The 21,225-nt window shown below is 40.6% G+C and overlaps 1 protein-coding gene across 1 annotated transcript in view; it reads right to left on the bottom strand.

Moving 5' to 3' along the window:
* Window positions 1–20,106, bottom strand: part of EXTL3 (exostosin like glycosyltransferase 3) — an 86,124-nt gene extending 66,018 nt beyond the window's left edge. Inside the window, exon 1 of the mRNA XM_044225025.1 lies at window positions 19,912–20,106. The gene's annotated coding sequence lies outside the window, so the exon portion shown is untranslated. The remainder of the gene's footprint in view (window positions 1–19,911) is intronic.
* Between the last annotated feature and the right edge of the window lie 1,119 nt (window positions 20,107–21,225).

The raw sequence follows: 21,225 nt of genomic DNA, 5'->3' as shown, positions 1-21,225 counted from the left end.
GCTTAAACCACTTTCTTAATATCAATTTTCAATCTGGAGATTCTACCAGATCCCACCGGTATTGCAAATTTGAACATAATAACCATATGAAGGAAAGTCATGGTCTTGAGCTCTCTGTAGATATTCCCTTCCCCAATGAATCCAGGATTCAGGCTAACAGAAACATCTCTGTGCTCACAGGCAGATTTTTTTTTTCAGTTTTTTTTTCTTTTCAGCGTAACATAATTCATCGTTTATGCACCACACCCAGTGCTCCATGCAATCTGTGCCCTCTATAATACCCACCACCTGGCTCCCCCAACCTCCCAACCCCGGCCCCTTCAAAACCCTCAGATTGTTTGCAGAGTCCATAGTCTCTCATGGTTCATCTCCCCTTCCAATGTCCCTCAACTTAATCTACCTACTCCTTCAGTGAATGTTCAGACCTTTGAATATCTATAGTCTTATGTGGTGTCTCAATTCTAACACTCACAGGCCTAAGGGTTTTTCTCTTATCTTTATGAAAACTAAAATGCAAGTTACCATGATTAGCAAACAAACACTCTAAGGGGGCTATAAAATCAATCTGCACACCATATGCTTTTTCAATCCCAACCCTCCCTGCTCCCACCATACTTTTACTTTTTTTTTTTTTTTTTATCTTGAGAGCAAAATATGCATTTTGTAGCAGTGGGAATTTCTATTTATCTAGCCTGCTATTTTGCCAAAACCAGAAACCTCTTCCAGTCTTTTCTCTATGCATGAATAGACATGCTTACAAAAACATACAAAATGTTTCAAATCGTGACTCTTTTAAGCACTGTCCCAATACAAAGAATGAGCTGGCTCAAGCTGTGCTCTTTTCCAATCTTCATCTCTCCTCCCCAAAAACCATGCCAAAAGACACTTGAATTGGTATTCTTTGTCTTTTCCATTTATGCACTAATTTTTTTTTAAGATTTATTTGTTTTTTTGACAGACAGAGATCACATGTAGGCAAAGAGGCAAGCAGAGAGGGGGGGAAGGCAGGCTCCCTGCTGAGCAGAGAGCCTGATTCGGGGCTCGATCCCAGGACCCTGCAATCATTACGCAAGCCAAAGGCAGAGGCTTCAACCCAATGAGCCACCCAGGTGCCCCTATGCACTAATTTTGGGGGGCCATTTTTAAAGACTTACCTCTTTCATAAAGGTTTCTCCAACTACACTAGATTACTCAACTCTCTAAACACACACTGTATTCAGTATCAGAGAATTCAGAACTTAATCAACTGTTCACTAGTTTTATTTAAGTAATTTATTTCTCACCAGCTGGATTAAATCTCTTTATAGAAAGAAACTACTTTTCTCACCACTTCTGAAATTCCCTCTACTAAACACTACAAAGTTCAGGTACCTGATCACTGCTCAATAAATGGATGATACTAGCTCTAAGTCGTAATTTACATACTCACTCTCCTTCAAGTTTAAGATTTACAGCCTAGATAGTCTTGGTTCAAGGAAAATAAAATATTGTAAAATAAGGGAATTTCACAGCCAGGAGGAGGCTTGAAGTCCACCTGGACTTGTTCAGGAGTCCACACACTTTCATAATTTAGGAATGTTACATAATTTCCTCCTTAAAGTGATGTTGAAAATCCCTACCTACCTCCAGGGGATTCAATAACATACATGAAAACTATTTGTGGGACACAGCTAAAACAGTGGTGAAAAGAAAATTTATGCACGGAGAGCCTACATTAGAAAAGAGGGAAAGTCTCAAATCAATAACCTAGGCTCCTACTTCAAGAACCTAGAAAAAGAACAAAATAAACACAAAGCAGAAGAAAAGAAATAAAGAGCAAAAATCAATAAAAACCAAAAATGAAATATCAATAGAACAAAGAGGTTTGTCAAGAGTTTTGACAAACTTTCAAGAATGACAAAAAAAGGGGGAGGGCACTTGGATGGTTCAGTTGGTTAAGCACCTGCCTTCAGCTTAGGTCATGATCACAGGGGCCTATTACCAAGTGCCACATTGGGCTCCCTGCTCAGTAGGGAGTCTGCTTTTCCCTCTGCCCCTCCCCTCTGCTCCTGCTCTCTCTCTCTCACTCTCAAATAAATAAAATCTTAAAAAAAAAAAACTAAGAAAAAAAAGACACAAATTACCAATGTCAAGAACGAAATAGGGAATATCACTACAGTGCCTGTAGACATCAAAAATGTAATAAGGGAAGAATGAAAAAACTCTACACACATGAATTTGACTTAGATGAAATGGAACAATTCCTTAAAAAACACAAACTACCACAATTTACCCAATATTAAATAATTAATTTTATAATTATTAAATAAATTAACTTTTAATTCTAAAACTCCCCAAAGAGCAATCTCTAGCCCCAGATAACACAATCTCTACCACAGGGAACACTTTCTAGTTCATTTTATAAACCTAGCATTTCCCTAATACCAAAACCAGACAAAAACAGTGCCAAAAAAAGAAATCTACAGACAAATAGCTCTCATGAATATAGGCACAAAACTACTTAATAAAACATTAGTAAACAAAATTCATAATATATTTTAAAAAACTAAATTGTGTTGCATTTAAGTAGGGAAGTATTATTTTCATATAGCTAATCTTACCCAGAATAATGAAAATCCTCTCCATTTATTCACACCTTCCTTGATTTCTCCTATCAAAATGTTCTGTCATTCACACACACACACTGTCTCATACTAGTTAATTTTTATTTTATGTTTTTAAATCATCTGTTCTCTTGGTTCTTCACCCCAAAAGCTTTTTCTCTGACTCCTTCATGACTTTTTTTTTTTAATTTTATTTATTTATTTGGCCAAGATATACAGAGAGAGCCCAAGTAGAGCAGCAAGCAAAGGGAGAGGGAGAAGCAGGCTCTCCGTTGAGCTGGAAGCCCAATGTGGGGCTCAATCCCAGGACCCTGGGATCATGACCCGAGCCGAAGGCAGCTGCTTAACCAACCGAGCCACCCACGTGCACCTCCTTCACCACTTTTGAAGACAGTGGTTCTTCACCAGTTCCTCCTTTGTCCTCCTCTTTCAGTCTTCACTTACTAGACCTAGCCAATTAGCTTCAATTAGCTCTCCTAACTGGATAACTGGATGACTCAAATTTACCTCTCTAAACTTGACCTCCTCCTGATATCTCTTTCACATGGTCAGCAACAGAGACATCCATACCTTAATGTTCCAATGGCAATAAGAGTACATCTATGATTACAAGGAGGTTACAGTACCAAGTTTCTTCTCCCAGCAAAGAGAGAGAGAAAAAAAATTCTAACTACTTGTACATAGAGATTTACCATGCAGATCATAGCTGATGCCCTACTTTCTACTATTTCCCTCCTCAAAAAATTCTGCTGGTAACTGCAAAGTAGAATTCTTCATCTGTTAGCCACTCACTCCAAGACTTGAAACAAACTATGTTTCTGGAAAGCAGAAGTGGTAAATAACTCAATTCAAACGTCCAAGAGGTAGGGCGCCTGGGTAGCTCAGTCAGTTAAGCATCCATCTCTTAATCACAGCTCAGGTCATGATCTCAGGGTCCTGGGAATCAGGCTCCACACTCAGCAGGGAGTCTGCTTGAGGATTCTCTCCCTCTGGCTCTTCCCCTGCTCATGCCCTCTCTCTCTCTAAAATAAGTATCTTTTAAAAACAAAACAACAACAACAACAAAAGAAATCAAAGTCCAAAAGGTAAGCTGAGAAGTTGGGGTTCAGTTCTAATTTAGAATTCTGCATGCAGGGGCGCCTGGGTGGCTCAGTGGGTTAAGCCGCTGCCTTCGGCTCAGGTCATGATCTCAGGGTCCTAGGATCGAGTCCCACATCGGGCTCTCTGCTCGGGGGGGGCCTGCTTCCCTCTCTCTCTGCCTGCCTCTCCATCTACTTGTGATTTCTGTCAAATAAATACATAAAATCTTTAAAAAAATAATAATAATTCTGCATGCATTTGTATTCCCCCTCTCATCTTCTCATGACTATAACTCAATATACCAATGCCCTCTATTACTGCTTTTTCTTTGCAGTGGCCTTCTAGCATTCCTTATCACAACTGCCAAACTATCAGCTGGAACATTACCTGTGATCAGGACTCGGCTTTCAAGAGTTTGATGATACAAAACTATCCTACCAACTACTGACTGGACTTTTCTTCTTTTAAAACCAAAACACTCTGATACTGAAACTCCCTGTCATGGACCTGGGATATCTCTGCTTATTCAGGTCTTCTTTTATGACTTTCAATAAACTTGTATAATTTTCTTCATGCCAGAAAAAAATCAGCAAAACTAAACTAAAACACTCAATGGAAGATTAAAAAAAAGCAGAAGGAGGAAAGAAGGGAATGGCGGGTTCCATTTGGGCTACCATCATAGATCATATCTGAAAAGTATGGGGCAAGAAACAGAAAAATTCAACACCTTCCAGATTTTCTCACATGAGGAAACCAAAACACAGAGGTTAGATAATTTGCTTAAGATCACCCATACTAAATAAAACTTGGCCTCAAATCAAACTCTTAGACCTGCTTTGATGTGAGGGTTGATTTTAGAGTTGCCCACACTCTTAATCCCTTAACCATTACGATGAACTGCCTGTGATATTAACTCAAGGAACACACATAAGGAACATGCATATCATGCATAAATTATTTTAAAATTATCCATATTCTATTGCTCCACTGTAATCGTGGATAATAATTATAACTACAACACAGTAATACTACTTCAGAACCTAGAGCTAACACTACATTCATATTTAAAATATTTAACTGCTCTATCCCAGAAACTAATAATACACTGTATGATAACTAAATTGAATTTAAATAAAAATTTTTTTAAAAAGGAAAAAGGTACAGATGGCCCTTCTTTTCACGACATCTGTATCTTTGGGGTAAATACCCAGGAGTGCAATTGCAGGGTCGTAGGGAAGCTCTATTTTTAATTTCTTGAGGAATCTCCACACTGTTCTCCAAAGAGGCTGCACCAACTTGCATTCCCACCAACAGTGTAAGAGGGTTCCCCTTTCTCCACATCCTCTCCAACACATGTTGTTTCCTGTTTTGTTAATTTTGGCCATTCTAACTGGTGTAAGGTGATATCTCAATGTGGTTTTAATTTGAATCTCCCTGAGGGCTAATGATGATGAGCATTTTTTCATGTGTCTGATAGCCATTTGTATTTCTTGATTGGAGAAGTGTCTGTTCATATCTTCTGCCCATTTTTTGATGTGTTTGTCTGTTTCGTGTGGGTTGAGTTTGAGGAGTTCATTATAGATCCTGGATATCAACCTTTTGTCTGTACTGTCATTTGCAAATATCTTCTCCCATTCCGTGGGTTGCCTCTTTGTTTTTTTGACTGTTTCCTTTGCTGTGCAGAAGCTTTTGATTTTGATGAAGTCCCAGAAGTCTATTTTCGCTTTTGTTTCCTTTGCCTTTGGAGACGTATCTTGAAAGAAGTTGCTGTGGCTGATATCGAAGAGATTACTGCCTATGTTCTCCTCTAAGATTCTGATAGATTCCTGTCTCACGTTGAGGTCTTTTATCCATTTTGAGTTGATCTTTGTGTACGGTGTAAGAGAATGGTCGAGTTTCATTCTTCTACAATGTTTATAGCAGCAATGGCCACAGTCGCCAAACTATGGAAAGAACCAAGATGCCCTTCAACGGATGAATGGATAAGGAAGATGTGGTCCATATACACTATGGAGTATTATGCCTCCATCAGAAAGGACGAATATCCAACTTTTGTAGCAACATGGACGGGACTGGAAGAGATTATGCTGAGTGAAATCAGTCAAGCAGAGAGAGTCAATTATCATATGGTTTCACTCATTTGTGGAGCATAACCAATAGCATGGAGGACAAGGGGTGTTAGAGAGTAGTAGGGAATTTGGGTAAATTGGAAGGGGAGGTGAACCATGAGAGACTATGGACTCTGAAAAACAGTCTGAGGGGTTTGAAGTGGCGGGGGGGTGGGAGGTTGGGGTACCAGGTGGTGGGTATTATAGAGGGCACAGCTTGCATGGAGCACTGGGTGTGGTGAAAAAATAATGAATACTGTTTTTCTGAAAATAAATAAATTGGGAAAAAAAAAAAAGGAAAAAGGTATGTATCTGCTTTAAAAAAAAAAACAGAGAGAGACAATAATATACTCAGAAGAAAATATCTTTGCCAGTGTACCTATGATTTACCTGTGTATCTGGTGCATGTAGTACTATTTTTTTTTCATGTAAGATAAACTGGCCCATCAACGAAGCAGAATTTCATTACAACCCAGGTGCAGGTTCTACAGATTTGTTTGTACGTTGTTGCTGTTACTGCCACAAGCCCTTCAAATAAAGTAAACATAATTCTGTACAGGAAATCACTTCAGCAAGGTTGCTGAAAGCAGTATTTCAGAGGTTTGTTTTGTTTTTAAATACTAACAACCCAAAAGAACATCATTTCCTGATTTCCTACCAAACACAGGCATGACAAATAGCCTGTTACAGCAAGATAGCACCTAGTTCAAAAATCAGGAAGTATGTTAATAATTACTAAAACAATTCTCCAATACTAGCACTACTGTTAAAAGTCTGACTACTCTCTTTTATTGTTCAAAATAACAAAAGGCACTTTTCAGAGAAGCTAACTATAGATAAAAAATGACTGGTAAGAACTGCATGTAGGCACTTCACAAGGTAAAGGATATAGTGGCCATGTGTTGTTTTTTTTTCCTCTAGGATTATTTTTTAAGCTTTTGTTTAAATTCCAGTTAACATATAGTGGAACATTAGTTTCATGTGTGCAACATAGTGATTCAACACTTGCACACAACACCCAGTAACTCATCACACCAAGTGTACTCCTTAATCCCCATCACCTATTTCACCCCCACCCACCTCGCCTCTGGGAACCATCAGTTTGTTCTCTACACTTAAGAATCTGTTTCTCAGTTTGCCTCTCTTTTTTTTTCTGCTTTACTTGCTCTGTTCTTAAATTCCATATGTGAGTGAAATCATATGCATCGTATTTCTTTTTCTCTGACTTAGTTCACTTAGCGTAATACTCTCTTGCTCCATTCATGTCACTACAAAATGGCAAGATTTCATTCTTTTTTTTTTTTAAGATTTTATTTGACAGACAGAGATCACAAGTAGAAAGAGAGACAGGCAGAGAGAGAGGAAGGGAAGCAGGCTTCCTGCTGAGCATAGAGCCTGATGCGGGGCTCGATCCCAGGACTCTGGGATCATGACCTGAGCCGAAGGCAGAGGCTTAACTCACTGAGCCACCCAGATGCCCCGATTTCATTCTTTTTTTTATTGCTAAGCAATATTCCATTGTGTGTGTACACACACACACACACACCACGTCTTTTTTATCCATTCATCAGTCGATGGATGCTTGGCTGACACTTGGGTTTATAATTTGGCTATTACAGGTAATGCTGCTACCTATAAACACTGGCATGCATGCACCCCTTTGAATTAGTGTTTCTGTATTTTTTGGGTAAATACCTAGTAGTGCAATTGCTGGACTGTAGGACAGTTCTATTTTTAATTTTTTTCAGGAACCTCCATACTGTTTTCCAGAGTGGCTATACCAGCTTGCATTCCCACCAACACTACAAGAGGGTTCCTCTTTCTACATCCTTGCCAACATCTGTTGTTTCCAGTGTTAATTTTAGCCATTCTGACAGGTGTGAGGTGATTATCTTATTGTAGTCTTGATCTGTATTTCCCGGATGATGAGTGATGTTGGGCATCTTTTCATGTGTGTTAGCCAACTGTATGTCTTCTTTGAAAAAATGTGAATTCATGTTTTCTGCCCATTTCTTAACTGGATTGATTTTTAGGTGTTGAGTTTGGTAAGTTTTTTATAGATTTTGGATACTAACCCTGTATTAGATATGTCAAATATCTTCTCCCGTTCCACAGGTTGCCTTTTAGTTTTGTTGATTGTTTCTTTTGCTGTGCAGAAGCTTTTTATTTTGATGTAGTCTCAATAGCTTATTTTTGCTTTTGTTTCCCTTGCCTCAGGAGAAAGATCTAGAAAAATGTTGCTACAGCTGTCAAAGAGGTTATAGCCTGTGTTCTCCTCTAGGATTTTTTATGGATTTCAGGTCTCACATTTAGGTCTTTAATCCACTTTGAGGGTTTTTTGTGTTTGGTGTAAGCCAGTGGTCCAGTTTCACTCTTTTGCATGTAGCTGTCCAGTTTTCCCAACACCATTTGTTCAAAGAGACTATTTTTTTCCCACTGAATATTCTTTTTTGCTCTGTTGAAGATTAATTCACCACACAGTTGTGGATTCATTTCTGAGTTTTCTATTCTGCTCTATTTCTATTCTATTCTATCCCATTGATCTGTGTCCAGTTTGTGCCAGTACCATAGTGTTTTCTTCACTACGGCTTTGTAATATATATTGAAGTCCAGAATTATGATGCCTCCAGCTTTGCTTTTCTTTTTCAAGGTTGCTTTGGCTATTCAGGGTCTTTGGTGGTTCCATTCAAATTTTAGGGTTATTTGTTCTAGCTCTGTGAAAAATGCTGATGGTAGTCTGATAAGGACTGCATTAAATGTGCAGATTGCTTTGGGCAGAATAGACATTAAGCAATATTTGTTTTTTAAATCCATAAGCATGGAAAATTTTCCCATTTCTTTGTGTCGTCTTCAATTTCTTTTATCAGTGTTTTATAGTTTCCCGAGTATAGATCTTTCACCTCTTTGGTTAGGTTTATTCCTGGGTATCTTATTGGTTTTGATGCAACTGTATATGGGACTTATTTTTTAATTTCTCTTTGTGCTACTTCATTATTGATGTATCGAAATGAAACACATTTCTGTACATTGATCTTGTATCCTGCGACTTTACTGAATGCATTATCAGTTCTAGCAGGCTTTTGAGACGTGTGTTTTCACAATACAACAACCACAATAGCTTATTTACTGGACAAACCTAATTTGGATATAAAAGAAGGGAAACAGAAAGTTGTCACCAATTAAAAACCAAAATGAGGTTAAGAAAAACTGACTGTACTCTGATCTACTGAGTTGAGAGTTAAGATAAAGACCCAGAGAACACCATCGGTAAGCCACCCTTATTACAGAGCTTTTAGAGAGAGAAAAACATGGGGAGGGTATGTACTACGGTGAGTGCTATGAAGTGTGTAAACCTGGCGATTCACACACCCCTGGGGATAAAAATATATTATATGTTTATAAAAAATTAATTAATTAATTAATTAAAAAGAAAGAGAAAAATAGGTATTCTTTGGGCTCAAGAGCAGATTTCTAAGGCCAAAGATGTTCCACAAATACCACTCACAGACAAATCAAGGTATTAACAAGTCAACAAAGATTCTTGATTAACCCAGGTCACCTGTTAAGTCTGTGATAAACCTGAAACCTGAAGTCTCAATACCTTGGTAAGTCTTCAATTTGAAAATTATCCCATTTCCTATTATCTATTTCCCTTACCACCAGTTTGATAACATCCCACATACCAAAATCATATTGTCTCACCAGTGAGTTTTAACTAAGGTTACAAACCAGATTCACGACTCACTCAACAATTTCTTTCAAATGACAGACCCAGGCTCAGTCTATATTAACTGAATCAGAACTTCAAAGCATGGGGCCCAGGTTCCTATGCTTTGACAGAACTCCCAAGTGATTTTAACACAGGGTACTCAACTCTAACTCAAAACCACTGGACTAACAAAGAATTAATGACAACTTCCATCCTGATCAATGACATCTGACTCAATGTAATTATAGATAACTAAGGAAGACAAACAACACCACACCTTATTCATGTAAGAGTTCTACAGACTACATCATACACCTTTGGAAGACATAGACAGTATGGGAGACTTTCATTTGTTATAAAATTATATTTATTTATATTTACAGCATACTCTAGATAACATACTTGACACATATTATCTCATTTCATCCTCACATCAACCATCTGGGGTTGGGGATTGTTATTTATTATCCTTTATAGATAAAGAAGTGGGAATCATTGAGGTTAAGCAACTTGTTCAAGGCCATACAGAAAGCAAGTTGAGGAGCCCAGGTATAAACCCAGGTCTATCTGACCTACAGCCTACTTACTACTCACATGTTTACTCTTTGTTTACTCAACATTCATTTTGCCTTCATTCATTTAAAAATAAGCATGTACTAGTTTTATAAAGAAAAATATTATCTTGCTGCAGTCGCTTCAAGGTACACCACACTAGATTTTTCAATAAATAATGTAACAATCAGCTTTTTGGAAAAAATAAAGTCAGATTCCTGCATGACAAACCAAATCCAAAAATAAATCCCAATGGATTCTAGAGGTAATTGTAGTAAGTGAAACCATAAAAAGAACAAAAAGAAAACATGTAGTATCATCTCAAAGTTAAGTACAGCCACTTCTATAAGAAATCAAAGAAAAACAATCTGTAGAAGTTCCACAGATGTGACTACATACAAATCAAAGGGGTCTATGTATTTTTTTTACATTACTATGTATTTTTTTTCCAATTTTTTTATTTTCAGAAAAACATTATTCATTATTTTTTCACCACACCCAGTGTTCCATGCAAGCCGTGCCCTCTATAATACCCACCACCTGGTACCCCAACTTCCCACCCACCCCCCGCCACTTCAAACCCCTCAGATTGTTTTTCAGAGTCCATAGTCTCTCATGGTTCACCTCCCCTTCCAATTTACCCAAATTCCCTTCTCCTCTCTAACGCCCCTTGTCCTCCATGCTATTTGCGTCTATGTATTTTTTTTTCAATTTATTTATTTTCAGAAAAACATTATTCATTATTTTTTCACCACACCCAGTGCTCCATGCAAGCCGTGCCCTCTATGTATTTTTTTAAAAAGGTTTAGATTCACTAAAAAGACTGGGAGAAGCATCTGCAACATGACTTCACTTTAAGAGAAGTAAAAGCAATACAACAGTGATCAAAGGAAATTAACATGAAATTACAACTTCATTTTATTTTGCTTCATTTAATTGCACTTCACATGTACTATGTTTTTACAAGGGGAAGGTTTGCTGCAACCTGAGTCGAACAAGTCTATCTGCCATTTTTCCAACATTTGCTCACTTCATGTGTCTATGTCACATTTGGTAATTCTCAAAATTATTTCAAACATTTTCATCATTATTTTATTTGTTAAGGTGATCTGTGATCAGTTGATGTTACTACTGTAATTACTCTGGGGCCACCAACAAACTGTCTAGCCAGAAGGGCAAAATTAATAGACAAATGTGTGTGTATTCTGACTCCTCCACCTATGCTGTTCCCGTCTTTCCCTCTCCTCAGGCCTCCCTATTCCAAGATACAACAATACTGAAAATACGCCAGTTAATAACCCTGTGGTGACCCGTAAGTGTTCAAGTGATAGGGAGAGTCACACATCTTTCACTTTAAATCAAAACCCAGGAATGATTAGCTTAGTAAGGAAGGCATACTGAAAGCCAAAGAAGGCATGCTGAAAGTTGAGACAGGCCAAAAGCAAGGTCCCCTGTGCCAAACAAAACAAGCTGTAAATGCAAAGGAAGAATTCTTAAAGGAAATTAAAAATCTTCACACAAATAATAAGAAAGAAAAATAGCCTTATTGCTGATACAGATGGAGCAAGTGGTGTGGATGGAAGTTCAAACCAGCCATGTAACATTCTGTTAAACCAAAGCCTAATCCGGAGCAAGGCCCTACCAGTCTTCAACCAAAGCCTAATCCAGAGCAAGGTCCTAACAGTCTACAATTCTGTGAAGGCTGAGAGAGGCAAGGAAGCTGAGAAGAAAAGTCTGAAACTAGCAGAGGCTGGTTCAGGAGGTTTAGAGAAATAAGCCATCCCTATAACATCAAAGTGCAAGGTAAAACAGCAAGTGCTGCTGTAGAAGCTGCAGCAAGTTATCCAGAAGATCTACCTCAGATAATTAATGAAGATGGCTAAGCTAAACAACAGATTATTAACGTAGATGAAATAGCGGCCTATTGAAATATGTCACCTAGGCCTTCCATAACTAGAGAAGTCAATGCCTGCCTTCAAAGCTTCAAAGGACAGACTATCTTGTTAGAAGCCAATGAAGCTAGGCTGAAGCCAATGCTCAATGATCATTGTGAAAATCGCAGGGCCCTTAATTGTGCTAGATTTACTCTGCCTCTGCTCTATAATGGGAAAAAATGCCTGGATGACAGCACATCTTTCTCCAACACAGATTACTGAATATTCTAAGCATACTGTTGAGACCTACCACTCTGAACAAAAGACTTCTTTCAAAATATTACTGCTCATTGACCACGTTACCTGGTCACTCATGACCAAGAGCCCTGATGGAGACGGTAAGATTCATGTCGCTTTCATGCCTGCTAACACAATGTCCATTCTGCAGCCCACAGATCAAGAAGTTATTTCAATTCTCAAGCCATATATTCTTAAATAGTACAAAGAGATAGTGATTTCTCTGACAGATTCCAGGCAAAGTAAATTGAAAACCTTCAGGAAAGGATTCACCATTCTAGGTGCCATGAAGAACACTTGTGATTCATGGACAGAGGTCAAAATATCAACAAGAGCTAAGACTGGAAGAATCTAATTGCAATCTTCAAGGAGGACTCTGGGGAGAGGGGTGGGTTTCAAGACTTCAGTGCTGGAATAACTGCAGATGTGGTGGAAACAGAGAACTAGAATTAGATGTGGAGCCTGAAGATGGGAGTGAACTGCAGCAATTGTGTGATGAAACGTCAATGGACGAGGAATTGTTTCTTACAGATGAGCAAAGAAAGTAGTTTTTTGAGATAGAAACTACTCCTGGTGAAGATCCTGTGAAGACTGTAGAAATGACAACAAATGGGTCAGAATATTACAGAAACTTAGATGATAACATAGCAGTAGGTCTGAGAGGACTCACTCCAGATTTTAAAGAAGTTCTACTGTGCATAAACTGCAAACAGATAGCATCACATGCTCAGAGAAATTGTTTGTGAAAGAAGAGTCAAATGATGTGGCAAACTCCACTGCTGTCTTATTTTTAAAAACTGCCACAACCACCCCAGCCTTCAGGACCATCACCCTGATCCATCAGCAGCTGTCAGCACTGAGGCAAGACCCTTCACTAGCAAAAAGACTGACCTGCTGAAAACTCAGATGATAACATATTTTAGCAATAAAGTATTTTTTAATTAAGGCTTATACATTTTTTAGACATAATGCCATCATACACTATTTAATAGACTATGCTACAGTGAAAACATAACCTTTATATGCACAGGAAAACAAAAAAAAATTCATCTGACTTGCTTTATTGTGGTATTCATTTTATTGCAGAAGCCAAACCTCAATGTCTCTGAGGTGTGCCTGCATACAAAAAAAGGGGCCCAAATAATAGTTTTAAATGATTAATTATCCTGGCAATCATAGAAAACGTTCACATAAACACGATACAATGAAATTTTCCACATACAAATAAACAAAGAGTTGTAAAATTAGAATATATGCTGCTAACCAGGATCAAGGATAACATCCCCACATTCTGCTGCTGGGAGTGAAAATTGGCAGTCCTTCCAGAACACAATTTGGCAGGAAGTGATAAGTGCCCTGAAACTGCCTCCACTCTAACCCCACAATTCCACTTCCAGAAATTATTACTAGGTAAGAATCACAAATGAGACAAAGGATTTAACTTCAAGAATATTCACACTACAACATTAAAAAGTTTACCACTTAAGAGTACTGTACATCCCTGCACTACACTGGCAGCTACACACTGTGGCAGGAACTCTTGCTTGTATTAGTAGGAAGGTAAACAGAAAAGTAATTTGCCACTTGTAACAGAAGTCTTTAAAGTGTTCAGCAATTTCACTTTCTAGGAATATATTCCATGTGAACACAGCTTTCTTTTTAACAGCATACAGAGAAAGAAAAGTTTAAATTAAACGTTCAAAATGAGAAGCATGGTTAAGTATTAAGTATGATAAAATCCATGTCATTAAAATGATTATCAAGCTGTCAATAAGCTTTTCAATCACTTTATATAAAATTGCAAAATGTTCACAATACACTGCAAAGTGGAAAAATACAGATTCCACTATACTGAAGAGAGGGGGAAGAAAGACAAGCTTTCAAAATTAAGGTTTTCAGGGGCACCTGGGTGGCTCAGTGGGTTAAGCCTCTGCCTTTCGGTTCAGGTCATGATCTCAGATCCCTGGGATCGAGCCCCACATCGGCCTCTCTGCTCAGTGGGGAGCCTGCTTCCCCCTCTCTCTCTGCCTGCCTCTCTGCCTACTTTGATCACTTTATGTCAAATAAATAACTAAAATCTTAAATAAATAAATAAATAAATAAGGTCTTCAGCTGGATTTTGCTAAAGTGTCTTCCTGGAGCAGTCACTGACATGCAAGTGCCTGGAGTATAAACTAATTTCTCCAAGGTTTTCATGTCTCGAGAAAACATGATTTTTATTTTACACTATGAATGAGACAGAGAACTGAAGTAAAACTGTGCGAAGTCATACATAAATCAGCTTTATGACTCAGGCATCCAACTGCAACCTTCATGGGTGAATTCAAATCCAGACTCCACAGTTTTGCTGCCCCTTTCCTATTACCCCCTGATTCACTGGGTCCCCCTAACTTCACAATTTCTTGTCCTTCTGGACTCATATACTCCTTATCCTTTTTTAATTCATAAATTAAAGGACTGAACTAAATGACCTCAAAGACCCTTTTAGATTCTTGGACCCCACTGATTTACCACCAACTGGCACACAAAAATCACACACATACCTATTTTACTGTGGGGTAAAATTTTACTCACATGTCAACTTAGGGCAGCAAGGCTCTTCCCAAGACCTCCTTTTGTTTCACCTCCAAGATTTTAAGCATAATGCTTTCTTTGAAGGCCCCCCTTAATTTTCCACTGAACCCATTAATAACAGGGTGCCCATCAATTACTTTCTAAGCCATAGTGCTTCTATATTTTACAGCTCCACTTCAGAGATAAAGACCTCACATTGGGAAAAGTAAGCCAAGGCTGGAAAAAACTTCAGGATACAAAAAGATTTTATCAGTCTGGACTATGCAAGCAGATGAAATTTAATAGAGATAAAGGCAAACTTCAGCACTGTATCTTAAAACTACATGGAAATGACATGGTTTAACAGTAGCATAGACATAAACACAGAGCTGTGATTTCAACTGATGAAAATTTCAGGAAGTCAAGAATATAGGACAGGTTAGGGAAAGACAGTCCTTACCATCTTGTTTTTCTGCCTTTTTTTTTTTTAAACCCAGTGTCAAAATGGAAAAGAGTAATGGTTACTCTCTGCTCTGTAAGGTAACACTATATGTTGACTACCATAAGCTGTGCTGAGTCCACTTTAAAAGGAGCAACATTAACAAAGTAAATGGAGGGCAGAGGACTAAGAAGCTGATGAAGGGATTTGAAACTGTCAAATAAGAAACATCTGAAGGAAATGGAAATATTGAGCCTGTGCAATAGAAGAGCTAGGAAAAGGAGAGCAGTAACTACAGAAGCCCTCAAAGTGAAGCAAAAGAATGAAGTCAGTAGGTAGAGACTTTAGCAAAATGTAATTTTGGTAATATACTATGTATATTACCATGAAAGGGAGTATATTACCATGAAAGGGAGTATATTACCATGAAAGGGAGATTACCACAGTTAGAAATGCAAGCTCTGTATCACTGAATCCTCTAATTTTCTTTCCTCCAGAAAAGCCAGAAATTTTTATCTGAAATCTCCCCATTTCTGAAAGTCCACTCCTAATTTAAGTTTTTGCATAATCTGGGCAGCCAAATGGTATGTATGCAGGCCTCTTTTGATAAAGCACACCAGTTTGCAATTTGTGTCTTGGGAAAACATGATGGCTACCTTCCAACATCTGAAAAACTGTCACAAAGAAGAGGCAGAGACATGTTTTACACTGCCCTAAAAGGTGACAATTACAGAGAGGCCAACTGCATGTCAACAAGGGAAAAGAAAACTAGTCTACAAATTCCAATGGGACATATTCAAATGGAGACAGGTCAATAAGTATTATTGGCCGGGTCAAGAATTCTGCACTTATTAAGCCTTAGTCAAAACCTCCCCACATCTCAGTTTTCTTTCTCACCTTCCCTTCCCCTCAAAAGAAGAAACAGTATTAACATTTAGCCATCTATCTCTCAGAATTACTGTAAAAATCAACACCCATGTAACAAAAAAAGAAATACATGAAAGTACTCTATCATGGCAAAGAACAATAGTAATTATGACATTATCATAACCTGCCATCGTAAGGTATTTATCTATTTCTTTTATTATACAAGTTAAGGGTATACTCCCAATCTAATTCATTTCCTGCCACAGAATAGCAAACATTTGTTGAAAAAAATGTTTAAAGTGTTTTAAAAATGCTAAATGTTGAGAGAACAAGGTTAAAATGTTAACAATATAAGAAGATAGGATAACAGAGAAAACAGTCACCAAAGCAAACATCCAGGATGTTAATCATTAACATCACCAACTAGTCTAAAAGGAACTGCACACAACTGAAGGAAGACACAAAAGTAAGGACACATGTATCAGGGGCTGATGCACTAGGGCAGACAGTGATAAACTACGGCCAGCTGCCTCTTTTGTAAATAAAGTTACACTAGAACACAGACTTCCTCATTCAGTTATGGATTACATGTTTGTACTACTGTATGTATTTATTGTATATATGTATTATGTATATGCTGCTTTCGCTCTGCACTAGCAGAGCTGAAGAGCTGCAAAACCTAAAATAGTTATTATTTGGTCCTTTACAGAAAAAATTTACCTACTTTTCTGTAAAAGTACTCTTCGGTTGCAAACCACACAGGTGGCTGAATGATGAGATACCTCATCTTCCTGTGGCTCCATCCCTAGGATTTTACTGGGTCGTTTCGATGCATGTGAGCAAAATCCCAAACTAAATATTAAAGCCTGAGTATAGGGGAGGTAAATGTGCGCTAAATGGAGACCCCATATTCCTCTACACACTCAAGATTACAAAATTTTTAATTTTGTATCTCTCTTCCACCTAGTAACATCACCAAAAAGATGTGAAAAATTCCCAGTGTACAAGGAGTGTGGGACTGATTGAGGCAGGAAAAGATCATGCTACCTCCATCCCTCTTAAGTTCTCAAACTCCCATATGTCTAAGATCCACTATTTGCATGGAACATACAAATGCATGAAAAATCTTCTTTTGGTTATCCTATCATTACAGGTTTTCACAGGAGTTACCAAAAATTAAGAAGGAATAAAAATAAAATGGAAATAAATACGCTAACAGAAGTTTTCTGATATAAACTTAATATCCAGCAGAAATAAGTGCAGTTTTAGGACTTCATGGAAGATTCATATTCTTTGGCTCATTCTGAACTTATCACATGCAAAGTCGCTCAAATCTCTACCAATGGTAGATTGAGACAGATATTCATTTTCCTAATACCTGACGCTACCTCTATTTCTGGCAATATTTCCAACCCTCCTCCAGGGCATTACTTGCCAGTCTCACCTCAGATAGGGAACACACACACACACAGCCCTTCCACCATTCTCTCCTGCACCGAGACTTTTTCGCTCAACAGATAGCCTAGTGCCCAGAGGGAAAGGGCAAGTCCTTATCTAATCCCCACATTCTTCTTACAGCTTCCAACCATCCTTTGAACCTTCCACTGTGTCCTGTAAGTCCACTACTCAGGCTTACTCCATGCCTTATTTCTCTCTAACCTGCTCATTTAAAGTCTTTTTACTCATAGGTTAAAACTCTGAGACCTAATCATTAAGAGGTTCCAACTACATGCCAAACATTTAATGCCAGTTTGTTGGGTTTTTTCCCCCCTAGAAAATGAAGAGAAGGGGCGCCTGGGTGGCTCAGTGGGTTAAGCCTCTGCCTTCAGCTCAGGTCATGATCCCAGGGCCCTAGGATTGAGCCCCCCCCCCCACCATCGGGCTCTCTGCTCAGAAGGGAGCCTGCTTCCCTTCCTCTCTCTCTGTCTGCCTCTCTGCCTACTTGTGATGTCTCTCTATCAAATAAAGAAATAAAAATCTTTAAAATAAAATTAAATAAAATAAAAGTAAAATTAAAAAAAGAAAATGAAGAGAAATATGAAGGAATGAAGACACTCTCTTGACAATCATTTGGTTAATAGGCATGCCCCCTGAGACCACAGGCCACATCTTCAGGTATTAAACAAATATCTGAAGATTCTAACGATCCACAATTCTTCTTCTTTTTTTTTAAGATTTTATTTATTTATTTGACAGAGAGAGATTACAAGTAGGCAGAGAGGCAGGCAGAGAGAGAGGAGGAAGCAGGCTCCCTGCTGAGCAGAGAGCCCGATGCGGGCCTCGATCCCGGGACCCTGAGATCATGACCTGAGCGGAAGGCAGCGGCTTAACCCACTGAGCCACCCAGGCGCCCACGATCCACAATTCTAATTCTCCTCCAGAAAGCATTTAAGCGAGTTTCCCACATACTTATATGTACTTATAATTCCTCAGCCTCCCCCACAGGTGAAAGATCAGGAAATTCCCACAGGATAAGGTATTTTTAACTCACCAAATAACAGTTTTAGATGAGGAAATATTTAAGTCCCCCTGCTAAATAAGTTGTTGAGAATGTTTAGCTTTACACTGGACTATCAAGAACCCACAGGTTACTATTCCAGGCACTCCAGATATACCCTATAATAACTGGATAGAGCGCCAAGACTAATCTTGAGCAAAACAGGGTAAAATGCTGATATCTCCATGATCGCAACACACAAAGATCTTTTAAAAAAAAAAAAAAAAAGGAAACATGAGGAGCCCAGCCTTCAAAACTGAAGCTACCTAAATTTGAGGGAAAACAGGACAAAGTGAGGGGAAGAACCGCTAAAGACAGCTCTTAAGTAAATCACATAATGCGGGGGAAAAAAAGGTCATACGCTGTTCGGATTTCCTCCTCCTCTTCCATTGGAGTTGAACTAAGAGGACTTGTCGAAGCCCTTAAGAATTTGTTAAAAGGAAAGAAAAGAAGTCCAGGCCAACAAATTCGAGTCTTTTGAGAGCTACAGATAACAAAGAGGAACTGAACCACTGGCTCAAAGTGGAGAAGAGATATACACACTATCTGCAGTCCGGCAGCCCTGCCTGATGTTCAAAGCGCTCGGGATTTGTCCTGTCCCCTGCAGCGCGGGTCGGGTCACCGGCTAAGATTTCAGTAGTGCGGACAGGCACTCCGCAGTCCCTCTCCTGCCCAGGCAGCGTTAGGCCCATCGCTATAGAGCTGGGCCTGGGCGCAAGAGTCCCAGATGCAGAGAACAGCGGCCCCTGGACCCTCGGACAGGAAGTGGCTATTCCGACTGCGGGCTTATGATCAAAGGAGGTGAACCCTGAAAGAACCAAAGCAGGAGCAGCTGCAGGAGACTGTGTGTGAACGCGGCGCAAAGCAGATGGTGGGAGTGTGTGCACAGGGAACACGGGAGGGGGACAGACCCGGGCTGCCCCTTCGTCCACAGAAGATGCTCTTACCCAAGCAGCTGGACAAACACAGGGGGCAAAGGAAGGGTGGAGGGCTTAGGCAGAAGACGCTGCACAGCCTGAAGACGAGCTTCCAGAAAAAGGGGTGGAGGTGGGTACGCGGCAACCCCAACGGGCTACCAGGGACGCCGGGGAGGAGGGAGGGTCGTGTTGAGAGCCCCCGGAGCCCGGTTACCCCTCCTCGCTGGTGGCTAAGGCCCTGGAGGTCCTCCCTCCCAGACCCTCGAGAAGGCTGGGAAGGCCTACTCCGAGGCTGCACGCCCCCGCCGCGCAGGGCGGCAGCCTCCCCGCGGCTCCCGCGGCCCCGGCACTGCCGGACCCGGTCCCTCCCGCCCGCCCAGTGCCTAGCGCTTGGGGCCAGCCCCCCGATCCCTACCACGAGCGCTTCCGGGCCGCCGCCCCCGGCTGCTCGGAGCTCCAGCCGGCGCCGCCGCCGCCAGGAGTCCGACCGGCTTCCAGTTCAGGGACGAGCCGCCGCCGCCTGCGCGAAACTCGGGTACCCCAAAGCCGCTCTCGCCGCCTGCTGTCCGCCTTCCAGGCCGCGCCGGATCCTCCGCTCCCCCTGCCGGCGGGCAGCCATTTCCGACAAGCGACTGCGGAACTTGCCGAAGTGCGCCGGGCCGGAAATGGCCGAACCTGGGCGCTCGGGAGCGCGGGAGGCGGGGGACGGTCGCCACTTTCCGGACTGCGCCCGAAGGGCAGCCAAGGCCTCGGGCTCCGCCGCCGGGCTCGCCTGAATCTGGGAGCGGCGGCGGCGGCGGCGCCGGGGATTGTGGGAAACGCGCGGCGAAAGCGAGGACAACGGCGGCCAGCCCGAGGAGCTGAAGGAAGGACGCGGCGGGCTCCGCTGGGCCCTCAGACAGGCGCCCTACGGATGCCCCTCGCCCCTTAGAAGAACCTACCTAGGGAGTGCGGAGAGAATGCCTCCGACAGCTGGCACGGGTTCCGACTCCGAGAAGCTCGGCCTCTTCGAGCAGGCCCGGTGAAATCCAAGTCCAAAAATAAACCTAAACCGGTAGAAAAGGCCCTCCTAAAAGAACGGACCGTCCCCGGCAACAGTCTGGAGTTTTGAAACACTTTGAATGTAACAACAAAGAAGGCCCAGCAGCTTGGATGCTTAACAAAACAAACAACAACAAAAACCCCCGGGGCTTTACAAAAACAATAGCTTAATCCAATCCTGTAGCAAGATCAACCAAAACTAGGAGGAAAAAGCAATACCGTTTGCAATACTGAAGAGCCAAGCCCTGTGAACCTACAAGGGCCCCCTATCCTATAGTCAAGTGACCCTCACACCTGCAAAGTCAGCGCAGGACTTTTCGGCGATCTGAAACAATGGGGGTGGGCGAAGCAACTCTACCAGTCTGAAAAGACCCACCTGATCATTATTGTTAACTCAAGAAGGAGTTTAAACATTATTTAAAATCTATAAATGGATTCACTATTTTATTTTTTTTATTAATTTTTTTTAAAGATTTTATTGGATTCACTATTTTCTTAACATGTTTTTAATCCCCCAAATGGGCAGGGCTTCTGCTCCAAGGTTTCCTGAGCAGGGTACCCAGAACACCCAGAACACCACCAGAACCGAGAATAGCGGGGCGCCTGGGTGGCTCAATGGGTTAAAGCTTCTGCCTTCGGCTGAGATCATGATCCCAGTGTCCTGGGATGGAGCCCCGCATCGGGCTGT

The sequence above is a fragment of the Neovison vison genome, chromosome 11 (genome assembly GCF_020171115.1).
Source record: "Neovison vison isolate M4711 chromosome 11, ASM_NN_V1, whole genome shotgun sequence".
Lineage (NCBI taxonomy): Eukaryota > Metazoa > Chordata > Mammalia > Carnivora > Mustelidae > Neogale > Neogale vison.
Note: the sequence above shows the minus strand (reverse complement) of the source record. Positions and strands in the feature narration are given on the sequence as shown.